The sequence below is a fragment of the Capsicum annuum genome, chromosome 7 (genome assembly GCF_002878395.1).
Source record: "Capsicum annuum cultivar UCD-10X-F1 chromosome 7, UCD10Xv1.1, whole genome shotgun sequence".
NCBI classification, from domain to species: domain Eukaryota; kingdom Viridiplantae; phylum Streptophyta; class Magnoliopsida; order Solanales; family Solanaceae; genus Capsicum; species Capsicum annuum.
The window spans coordinates 212,551,725-212,560,118 of record NC_061117.1 but is presented as its reverse complement, the minus strand read 5'-3'; the positions used below and the strand labels follow the sequence as shown (position 1 = coordinate 212,560,118).

The 8,394-nt window shown below is 32.4% G+C and overlaps 1 pseudogene; it reads left to right on the top strand.

Annotated features, from left to right (window-relative positions):
* The first annotated feature begins 3,139 nt into the window (after positions 1–3,139).
* The window catches only part of LOC107877339, a 26,839-nt pseudogene continuing 21,584 nt past the window's right edge, over positions 3,140–8,394 (top strand).

Here is an 8,394-nt window from a genome sequence, read left to right as displayed (position 1 = left end):
AACTTTTTGGAGAGTAATGGAGGAGGAAATTACTCCCTCCGTTTCGTTTTAGTTGACCCTCTTTCTAAAAATATTTGTTTCAGTTTAGTTGTCCCTTTGATGAAATCAAGAGGATTTTACTATGTTTTTCCAATATTACCCTCAACATTAAATGATTAAACAAATTGTATTTACTCAAATTCATATTTTCAATATTTTCAATGCATAATTAATAGGATTATTTTAGTAAAATAAGCCTCTATAAATAATTTCTTAAAGGGTGTGTCAAGTCAATAAGGGCTAACTACAATGAAACGGAGGGAGTATTTAAATATTTTATAATATTTTAATTTATTGTAGAGGTAAAGGGTAATCCAGCTTTTGAAATTTAGAATACTACTAATTCTAAAAAAGAACTTAACTTGAATAGTTAAAGGTGTTAAGTAATTTATCGAAAGATGTGTGACAGTTTGATTTGCAAATTAATTGAGATACTTTTGATTTGATTGGAAATGAAAAACTCAACATTAATTTCAAAGAACATGGATGGAGAATTAGAAAAGGCTTGGTTAACTTTTGAAACAAACTATAACAAAATAGGGGCAAATATAAGAAAACGAAGAGTCATATTAAAAGAATCGACTCTTTAATCATCAGTATTATGACTGAACATTAATATCTATGAAATATATTTATGATTTTTGACATTGTTTTAAAATTAAATATATAATTTATTTTAATAGAATATAATAGTAATTGAGGAAAAGAATTAATTTAACATTATATTAATGACGAAAGAAAATAAAAATGACTATATTTAATTCCAATAAAACTTAAGATGAAATTTTATTCATGTAAAGTTTCAAAATCTCCTAAAATATAATCATTTGATTACATATTCCTAGGTAAGAATGATTTTCAATTAAGAATATCTACAATTAACTTTTAGTTTCCTTCCTATTTAACTTCTATTATAATTTATATTGTGATAAATATGCATTTGATAATACGGATATCACTAACATGTGCACTAAAAGAATTTACTAAAATAAATTCTCTTATTATAAGCAATGAAATCAAGAGGATGATACTCACAAAATATTAATTAATTAATTTTTGACATGTTATCCTTTTATTTATGAAGGCTTATTATATAAAGGATTTCTTAAAAAGTGAAGAAAATGAGAAGAATAAAACTCAAACTATATATTATACATATTTTATTCTATACATACAATACAACTGTACAAGAACAAAACAAAATATTAAATACATCACGTTTCACAATTTTATTGAACACATTTCTAATTTCCTCGCCAAACTTCTTATCATCAATATCTCTTCTTCATCTTCGTATTTGTTCACTGGAACTTTGGTCTATCTCTTCTTCATCTTCATATTTCTTCACCGGAATTTTTAGTCGTCAATATCTCTTTTTCATTCTTGTATTTATCTATCTATTTTGATGCAAGAAATTTTTAGGTGCCCTTTGATATGTCATGGCCGTGGTGACAATAATTTTCTCCCTATATTGTTGTTAGTCCTTTGAAAAGGATTATGTTCTTGAAATCAAAGAATTGTTATATTTATAGATTAAAAAGGTAAAAACAAACGTTATTTTAGATATTTATATGTGAGAAAAAAGCCAAGAAATTGAGAAATAAGAAAAATAGTAAAGGAGGCCATTGAGAGATGCCACATCAACATTCTTACAATCTTCCTTTATATATAGAGAGAGAGATTTTCTTAAGAGTCTATTTCTACAACTTGAACCCGTGACCTCGTAATCATATGATAGAAATGTTAGGGTTTTTGTCCTGATTTTCTTGCCAAGTTTAAGTTTTACTTTTCTTGAAAGAAAAATAAAATTAATACCATAATTACTTTTAATCTTCTTGAAAGTAAAATATTAAAATTTTTCATATTTGACAACCTCTAGTTTCTTGGAGGAAATGTTTTAGAACCCTATAAATAGAAGACCACTTCTCATACCATAACACACTAGCATTCACAATGTAGTCATTTAAGAGTCTTATTTAGAAGGAGATTTTCTTCCAATAATTTTATATTTTCTTTAATATTAATTTTCATATGTATGTCAGTTGGCCAAATTATATCAATAATATTATATTTTTGATTTATATTGTGTCACCTGAATTATCGTTGTCTTGGTTTGTAGACTTTAAGCTTGCGCATGACACCCTCTCGATTTCGAACCCAACAAGTGGTATCAAAGCTTATAGTTCAAAGATCCAATGGAGTGGTATCAGAGACTGTGGTTCAATGGTCCAGTGGTTCAGATTGAAGACATGTTGATATTAAAGTTGCAATCAATTTGCTGATAATGAAGATCTCTGTCTAGCTACATGTGGAGAAGGAGTTTAGAGTACATTTTCAATATTTCTGCTGCTGCATTTTTAAAAGTAAAAATAAGATATTTTAAAACAAATTTTTAATCCATAATAGTTTAAACTTTATTTTTATCCATGACAAGCGTCAGTAATGAAGATTATGTGAAGAATCAAAATTGTGCATATGATATGACGAAGGCGGATTAAATCAAGAAAATCAAACAAAAAAAGGGAGATTTGTTAGGGTTTTTGCTCTTATTTTCTTACCAAGTTTAAGTTTTACTTTTCTTGAAAGAAAAATAAAAGTGATACTAAAATTACTTTTAATTTTCTTGAAATGAAAATATAAAATTTTTCCATATTTGGTAACCTCTAGTTTCTTGGAGGCAAAGTTTTGGAACTCTATAAGTAGAAGAACTCTTCTCATACCATAACACAGTAGCATTCACAATGTAGTCATTTAAGAGTGTTGTTTAGAGGTCCTCCCAATAATCTTATGTTTTCTTTAATATTAGTTTTCATATGTAGGTCAGTTGGCCAAATAATATCAATAACACTATGTTTTTAGTTTATATTGTGTCATCTGAATTATCATCGTCTTGGCTTGCAAACTTTAAGCTTCCACATGACGCCCTCTCAATTTCGAACCAAACAAGAAACTTTATCATTTTTTTCAACGGCTTGAACACGTGACTTTCTGGTTGATCATATCACAATAACTTTATCGTTTACTCTGGGGCTCCCCTTCGTTGGAAAGAAAATGGTGGGTATAAAATATGCAAGGAAATGGACACAAATTGTGAGGAAAAATGGACATTGTTCAATTTATAGTAATATCATCTTTTGCTGTCATAGTAATTGCTTTATTAGTGTGTGTATGGAGAGTGCTGAATTGGGTTTGGTTCAGACGAAAAAAGTTAGAGAAATTACTGAGAAAACATGGTTTGAAGGGCAACTCCTACATGATTATATATGGGGATATCAAAGAGATATCTGGGATGCTTAAGAAAGCTAACTCCAAGCCTATGAGTCTTTCTGATGATGATGTAGCACCAAGACTGACACCTTTCTTTGTTGAGACAATCAAGATATATGGTATGTTTTCATAAGTCATAATAAATAAATGTACCCTTTAACTTGACCTAAGCTCGAATCTATTCCTTTCAACATTGGGTGTGCACAAGTAGTCATTTAAACTTGTATAAAGTGAACAATTAGACACATGATCCTACATGGTATCCTAAGTGGCAATTTGCGTGAGATGCCAGGTAGGACGTTTTGTGTCTTGTTCAACTTTATACAAGTTTAAGTGTATACTTTTGTACACTCAAAATTGGAGGGTATAAATGCAAGTTAAGCTTAATTTAAAGGGCTCATTTATGTATTATACCTTTCATAGATTTTACATTGTTAAAAGTTATAGGATCAATATTCAGTATTCATATTTTCTATTATATTAGTTAGTTAATAGTTGGTTAACACTGTTTAGTTAGTTAACACTGTTGCATTGCTTGTTAGTCGAGGCTGTTAGGTGTGTCAAGTTGGTTAGTGAGATGGACACTTGATTAAGTTGTTAGGAAGATTCTAGATAATCACATGTTAGTCATGTGAGTCTATAAATAGGTGGCATGAACTCACATTGTAAAAAACTAACATACAAGTTTCAATCTTAGCTCATTTCTCTCTTCTTCTTATTCTTCTCATCGAGCTCAGTAACTGCTGTAATGGCAGCTGTGTGTGAGATAGAGAGAGCTTGAGAGATATTTTAACATGGTATCAAATCCTTGCTATCATGAAACGGGATAAACAACAATCGAATATGAATACATCTTTAATATAATGAGTTCCTTCTATTTGTAATTCCTATTTGTGAGCTAGTAAGCTTAGAGAAGTTTAGATTTCCATCTATAAACCATAGATCTCTGAATACAATAGTAGATTTTGAGATTTCTATGACATTTTGATTCTAATCTAGTTATAGCCTGCAAAATAGACATGACACCTAATATTGATACTAGTGATCCCCTGTTCCTGGGAGCATCAAATGTAGCAAGAGCTGTATTGATTCCCATTTAGTTGACTGGTTCAGAGAATTATGGAATTTGATGTAGATCTATGAAGATTGGACTATTGGGCAAGAGGAAGTATGGTTTTGTGACTGGTATTTATAGCAAGGACACATACAGAGAGGAATTACATGATCAATGAGAGACATGCAATATAGTAGTTCTTTCATGGCTGATGAGTTTAGTAAGTGTAGAGTTACTCAGTGGTATTGTGTATGCAACAAATGCCTGTGAGGTATGGGAAGATCTTAAGGAAAGGTTTTACAAATTAAATTGCATGAGTTTGTGTCAATTGCACAGGGAAATCAATAACCTACACTAAGGCACTGACTCAGTCTCAACCTACTTTACTAAGTTAAAGAATTTGTGGAGTGAACATGACACAGTTATTCCAGCTCTATCATGTAATTGTCCTAAGTATAAGAAGCATGCAGAGCACTTATATCAGTTGAGGCTAATACAATTCCTAAGTGGACTAAATTATACATATCACCAAGCAAAGAGATAAATACTGATAAAGAAAACAACATATACACTTAACCAAGCATATGCAAAGATTATTGAAGATGAGATCCAATAACTTGCTTGTGCTGTAACTATTAGTGATAAAACTAAGCCTATTGCTATTCAAGTAAACAAAAAATATGCAGATTCTAGATATGAAAGCAGGAATCAGGCATCAACCAATTATGGAAGTCAAGGTTACAAAGGTAAAAGATGTGATTACTGTAACTCCACTGGCCACACAAGAGAAAAATATTACAAATTGCATGGATATTCAAGTGATTGGAGTAACAAGAAGAAGAGTAACTACAATAATCCAAGGAGAGCATCAAATTAAACATTTTACAATGACCAGGGTAGAAGTGGTGGATATGGACAATCAGCTGTTGGTCAAAACACCAGCCAGTTAGCAGCTCATAACTTCATTGGACCTCAGGCAGAGAAATCATATTTGGTTGATCAAACTGGTAACCAGGAAAGTAAAAGCAACAACAATGCTGGTCTAGAAAAGAGACAAGGTTTCTCAGAAGATGAATATTAGCAGATCATAACATTAATCAACAAAGAGACAAATGACTCAGAACAAGCTAATATGACAGGTACTATTACTTATTTTTCTAACCATGTTGTTCCACATGAGTGGATCATAGACTCTGGATCCACACTCCATATGGCAGAACACAAGGATATATTCTCATACTATCACAAAATGGATAACACAATGTATGATAAATTAAACCTACCTACTAGAGCCAAGGTGGATATATCACATGTAGGAGAAGCACAGGTGCTAAAATATGAGGTTGACGGGATGTATTGTATGTTCCTGATTTCAAAATAAACTTGTTATCAGTGTCTAAAATGACTAGGTAACTCTCTTATTTTGTTTCATTCTATCCTGACTTTTGTGTATTTCAGGACCTTTACAGTGGCACTCGTAAGAAAAAAAAGGATTATACATCCTCAAAAATATATGTGGAGTGAATTGAATTCTCAATAATGTGGCTTATCAAGGGCAGGATACAGGAGTAGAGATGCATGAGTGCAGTCTGTGGCATATGCGGCTGGGACATCCCTCTTTCCAGAAGGCATTAAGAACTTTTAATCTGTTAAGACACAGTAGTGATGTAGATATTCTAAATAAGTGTCATGTTTGTCCATTTTTTAAAAAAAACTAGAAATATCCTTCCTGTCAGTACATCTAGAGCTTCAAAATATTTTGATATTGTACATACGGATCTCTGAGGGACTTATAAGACACATACTTTTGATAAGAAGTACTATTTTTAACTATTGTTGATGATCATAGTAGATATACATGGTTATATGTGCTACAATTAAAGTCTGAGTGTATTATAGCCATAAAAAACTTCTTTACTCTGAGTGTATTATAGCCATAAAAAACTTTTTTACTCTGATTTAGAATTAGTTTGGTGCTCAAGTGAAAATACCGAGGTTAGATAATGGGACAGAGTTCCTTAATTCTAAATGTAAAGAGTTGTTTCAGTCTTTGAGAATAATACATCAAAGTAGCTACCATACAAACCACAACAAAATGGTGTGGTTGAGAGAAAAGACAAATACTAAATGGTGCAAGAGCCACCAGGTTTCAATCACAGATGCTTATCAAGTTTTGGGGTAGAATGTTAAGGCTGCTGTGTATCTTATTAATAGGTTACCATACTCAGCTATTGAGGGTAAAAGTCCTTATGAAATGTTATTCTGTAAAGTCCTATCATTGACACACCTAAGATTTATTGGATTTAAATACTAAGCTTTAGTACTACCAAAGGGTGATAAGCTCTCTGAAAGAGCTAAAGTTACATTATTGATGGGTTATTCTACCACTCAGAAGGGCTATATATTGCTGGATTGGTGTACTAACAAGTTGTTTATCACAATAGATGTGGTGTTCAAAGAAGATTCATTTTTTTTAGAGGAGCTAAGCTTAGAATCAGCTGCTAATTTCCTTGAGATGAGTTTACCTGATCATACTGATGCAGTAGCAGAAATAAATGCTTATACAGATCTTGATAATCAATCATATAATCCATAAGAGAAAGGTGCATCACCATATAATCCTTATAGTATCCAAGATGAAGACACTCACAACCTGGCCAGCATAGATGAGTCATCCTCATCACCTACAGAAGTTGCCCCAAGAAGATCTTCTAGAGTCATCAAATAATCTGCTTGGTTGTTGGACTATGTGTCACCAGGGAAAAGAAGAGGAACCAGATATCCTATGGCAAACTATCTATCTTATGCTAATACTAGTTCAAGATACAAAAGTTATGTGTCCAGTCTGTCAGCAAAAGTAGAACCACAATCTTACAATAAAGCTAGAAGAGATAAGAGGTAGATTGAATCTATAAAATAGGAGGTTAAAGCTCTTGAAGACAATCACATTTGGGAGGTAGTTGATATTCCTCTAGACAAGAATATAATTGGATCAAAATAGGTGTACAAGATTAAGTACAAGGCAAATAGAGAAGTAGAGAGGTTTAAGGCTAGGTTGGTAGCCAAGGGTTACAGCCAACAGGAGGGTCTAGACTACCATGACACATTCTCTCTTGTAGACAAAATGGTTATAGTGAGAAGTGTTATTGATTTATCAGTATCAAAAGGATGGTGTATGTACCAGATGGATGTCTACAATGCTTTTCCACAAGGTGATTTAGATGAGAAAGTGTATATGGAAATGCCAGATGGTTTCAAGGAGGGAAGGCAACACAAAGTTTGTAGATTAATTAAGTCACTGTATGGACTTAAGCAAGCATTAAGGCAGTGAAATATAAAGCTTACTACAGGATTCACTCAGACCAGCTATGATTATCACTCTTTACCTTAAAGAAGTCAGAAGGTATGTTGGTTATTCTGGTTTATGTAGACAATCTTCTAATAATGGGTGATAATGCAAACATGATGAATGCAAGAAAAGGTACTCTCCATCAGCACTTCAAACTTAATTATCTAGGTGAGCTTAAGTACTTCTTAGGCATTTGTAACACCCTAACATCTTCTTAGCTAAATTTCGTCCATGGAAAGTCTAAGTATTAGCTTCTAGAATGATCTAAATTAATTTTCATGTGGAATTTCCTACATTTCAACCTTTCATTACGTAGATGACTGAATTATCTTTCCAACGATATAAGATTCGTCCAAAACGGACCCTCGGTGAAGAAGTTATGAATAATTTATAGTTCCAATCATAAACATCATCATTTTGGTGTCTAGCACATTGCAGAGAGGGTCAAATTGACAATTGTCAAATTCCAGTAGGGCTTCGCAATGGTGGCGCATCACGGAGGTACCCAATTTCCCACTCATCAAATTCCAGTGGACCACCGCAATTGTGGCGCATCGCGGTGGCACCCAAAATCGGGTTTTTAAGTTCAAATTTTCAGTTCCATTTAGGAGTCATTAACGATAATTTTGACTTTTTTCTAACCTTTAAAACTATCAAAACAAAGGATTTAGGGTATGTTTGAGCA